The 4,270-nt window shown below is 40.6% G+C and overlaps 1 long non-coding RNA gene across 1 annotated transcript; it reads right to left on the bottom strand.

The window, feature by feature from the left end:
- Positions 1–391: 391 nt before the first annotated feature.
- On the bottom strand, positions 392–3,753 carry LOC127302187 (uncharacterized). The gene is made up of 3 exons (XR_007852721.2): positions 3,375–3,753; positions 3,233–3,301; positions 392–998 (listed from the first exon to the last, which is right to left on the bottom strand). It is a non-coding gene; the product is annotated as an uncharacterized lncRNA (long non-coding RNA).
- Positions 3,754–4,270: the final 517 nt, after the last annotated feature.

Below are 4,270 nucleotides of genomic sequence, written 5' to 3'. Positions count from 1 at the left end.
GCGACGTAGAAAACCAAGGGATGCGATGTAAGAGAATTAGGTCCACCGAACATATGAGGTAATAAAGTTACGGCCGAGCCGTCAAACAAATGTGGACGTGACGTAAAAGAATTAGGCCAAATAGGAAAAAGCGAGCGGCGAGTCATTGCTAGCTGCATCGACCAACAATCTTAGTACGGAGTACAATTTTAATACGGAGTACTAATAAACCACAACAAATCAAATTGGTGTATGTAAGTAAACAAAAGTTTATTTTTAGCCCTAAATCTATTTTCAGCAATCATATTTAACATTTTTTGAAATTCAGAAGGGATTCATAAAATAAAATAAAAATAGTAGAGTGAAAGTAACAACCAGACTTAACTAATTGTACTGAAAATGCATAACCATATTTGGAAGAACATATTATCCATTCTTGTTCTATTCGTCTTGGAAGGATCTGCAACGCAAGAATTTCACAACAAACAACGCAATTTCCAACTCAGGTTCCATGAAATTCCGGCGTTCCAAAACAGGGCATTTAGAGCCACAAATTACATTTTATTTCCAAAAAGACGCCAGTGATAGCTCCACCAACTTAGCTACCCAGGTAAAGAACACACCTGACTAACACAATCATGTCGTGTCTTGGACGCTAGCTCCTTTCCGCCGACCGTATAATGACTAGAATCACATTGTTTTCTCCAATAACTATATCTTCTGACCATCGCTAGCATTTTCTCCAGTGCTTTGTCACAGCCAGTTAGTCCCCCAGGAAGCAATACTGGAGATAACTGTTCGAGGAGCTAACAATATCTTGAAAAAATGTGCTGTTGTCGTAGTCACCATAAGAGCCTTGGCCCCTCTGGCACTGGAGGGTTGAGGCCGTCGGTGGAGACAGGAGCTCCCGGTATCGACCACTTTAGTGCATCTCTGGCACCCATCCGAAAAACTCGTCCGCATTCAGGTCCTTCGATGAGGACATGTAGACATGTAGTACAACGAGCTGCCTTGTCAGCCTGGGGCAAATATAAACATCGCAGGGTTAGACCCTGCTAACACAACCAATAAGCAAAAGATCAACTGAAACTTGAAATATCAGCCAGGAACTAATTAGTGGCAACTGAGAAAGCATGTTGCTCGACTATGACCTTGGACATGCCGCTATAGCCAAAATCGAACCCACCAATAAAATTGTTCAAGCCGACAAAGAGATCACCGATGGCCAGTCCATCACATATACCCACTCGCTTTATTGGTATTTGGATGTCCTTGAAGTAAGAGGAAGGTTTGTTTCAAATTGTCAAGAAACAAATATTTTTTTAGGCACACTCCTTATTTCTACATATACCCACTTCCGCAGACAAACAATACAAATCACATTAGGGGCAACATATGTGCTCTCATGAGACCGAATTTCTCTTGCTCCGAAGCCATCCAGCGCCCACCCAATATCAAGCAAAGTTTTAGAAGTAGTGTCTCGCCTATAGCTATTGGCCTACTACAAAAATGGCAAAACGTAAATGACTAAATAGCACGTTATGCAACTAATGGAAAAGCATGGGGATGAATCAAAATCATAATTCAATGGCAGTCATACAGTGATGAACAGTCAAGAGGAAGAAACTAATCATATTTCAATGTAAATTATGTCAAAGACAAACGTGAATCTTAAGCAAAAATAATGATACAGATCTTCCTAATAGAATCAAATGCTGTGCAGTAAACATAAATGATATTTGTTTGAATTTGCCATAAAGATAAGCTGAATTTGTAAGACACGGCAGGGACCGGAAACCCAAAAAAATAGTATTTTTTTTTAAATAGGACGGTATGCAACTAATGGAAAAGCATGCGGATGAATCAAAATCATAATTCATTGGCAGTCATACAGTGATGAACAGTCAAGAAGAAGAAACTAATCATATTTCAATGCATAGCTCTGAAAACAGGAAATTATGTCGAATGTAAACATGAATCTTAAGAAAAAATAATGATACGGATCTTCCTAATAGAATCAAATGCTGGGCAGTAAACATAAATTATGTTTGTTTGAATTTGCCAGAAAGATAAGCTGAATTTGTAAGACACACTAGGGATTACAAAACCACACAAATAGTATTTTTTCAAATAGCATGTTATGCAATGTATGGAAAAGCATGCAGATGAATCAAAATCATAATTCAATAGCAGTCATACAGTGATGAACAGTCAAGAAGAAGAAACTAATTATCATATTTCAATGCATAGCTCTGAAAGACACGAAATTATGTCAAAGATAAACATGAACCTTAAGCAAAGATAATGATACAGATCTTCCTAATAGAATCAAATGCTGGTAGTAAACATAAATTATGTTTGTTTGAATTTGCCAGAAAGAAAAGCTGAATTTGTAAGACACAGTAGGGATCAAAACCCCACAAATAGTATTTTTCAGTAAAAAATGATTGATTCATTCCAATGGCGACATGTAGAAGGTGGACCAAACTTTTTTATATATTTAAATGAAAAGACCGAATCGTAAACTTAAAACCAAGCCGTATAAAACTTGAAGCTTTAGCGACAGATTAGGTAAATGCAGGTAAGTGAACCTGAAAAATATGTACCTCCCAAAGAAGCTGAATATATTCCTGAGGGAAAAGGCAGAATGGAGCTAAATTGCAATAGAAATAACGTAGTAATTCTAAGCTATTTACAAATATGGTAAGCCCATAGCAGACAATTAGATTCAAGTTTTTAATTGTATCATCACATCATTAACTATTCATATAGACGTGCATCTGCAAAAAAAATTATGACATTATCCTGGCAGAAACCTACACTAATGCATAACAACACATCACCAGCATGACCTATTCCCCTGATTAATAACATGAGAATTAGCAAAGTCTATCTAACATAGCTGCATCTGCACAAAACTGAATCTTCAGAGCAAGAGGTCAAACTGAAAAGGGGGACTATAGAGATAGATGTAGGACTATTGCCGCGTCACTGGGCAGAACACAACGAAAGGACTACAAAAAGTGAATGTTTGGTTTGTCCCCATATTGCAAGATCAAGTCTTTTTATCCCATACTTGAGCAGAAAGATAAGAGCCCACCGCAAAGACCGAACTGCCAATCTAATACTAAACATGCCACTTGCAAGATTACCACTTTATTTGCTCTTGAAGAAAAAAATCATGGCTAGCTAACTGTATGTCTGTATCCAACAAACAAGTCAAGGAAACGTGGTGCTGCAGATCGGGACGCACCTCCTATTGAAGAAAGGATCCACAAGTTGGAGAGTGTCCGCGCAGCCTGGTACGCCACCCGCTCATTCCCTGCAAAAGGATACGTGAGCCACCTCGAAAATTAATTTGCCCAGAGCTGATGAGGATGGGGAGGAGTACTTGCCTCTGTAACAGGGGCGGCCGTGCGGAAGAGTACCTGTTGGATGGGGGAGAGGAAGCGCGGCGGCTGCAGGCTCACCATGGAAAACGCCGTGCAGTAGCTCGTGGACGCGTCGTCGTCTACCGGGAAGCGCCCCGCGCGCAGCTCCCGTCGGGGCTTTCCACGAGCGCCGCCTGGAATTCGGGACCGCCGGCGAGGGTAGGGCGGACCTGGGGTCGTCGAAAAGGAGGGGGAATGCGCTGGGGCACGGATTCTTCGGGCGGCAGCGGCGGGGATCTGGTGGTCGCCGGATTTTTGGAGCTGGAGGAGCGCACGCCGGCAGTTTCTGGAAACTGGGTCCAATGGGCAACCCATGTCCGAATCCCCACGATAAGAAAAACCGGCGAGGTAATAAACCCCAAAAATATACATCTGACGGAGCCGCAACCGGAAGCAGGCTCAGTCTGGCTCGGTCGACCGACCCGGGTGTAGAATTACTTATTCTGCACCCATGGAGTCTAATAGAGTTTCTATATATATATATATATATATATATATATATATATATATATATATATATATATATACCAGCACTATTCTGCAACCGGTTGCAGAATAATATTCTGAGCACCGACTTGTACTTTCCTGGACACAAGGTTGCACTTTCCGGATAACAGGGTTCAACTTTCTATCGAACTTAACTGAACTTCCCGTTTTCTTTAGAGGTATTGATTATACCACGAGTTTTTCAACCATTTGTCGGAACTATGCAAATGATATACCGTTGGATAGATAATGAAAAACCGCAACTTTTTCATGTTCACACTTTTCACAGATTTTGCACGGTTTAAATTTAATTTCGAAAATACGAAAACGCTTCTATATGGCCAAAAAACGAACTTTTAGTTCGATTTTCGAAC

This window comes from Lolium perenne, chromosome 5 (genome assembly GCF_019359855.2).
Source record: "Lolium perenne isolate Kyuss_39 chromosome 5, Kyuss_2.0, whole genome shotgun sequence".
NCBI lineage: Eukaryota > Viridiplantae > Streptophyta > Magnoliopsida > Poales > Poaceae > Lolium > Lolium perenne.
Note: the sequence above shows the minus strand (reverse complement) of the source record. Positions and strands in the feature narration are given on the sequence as shown.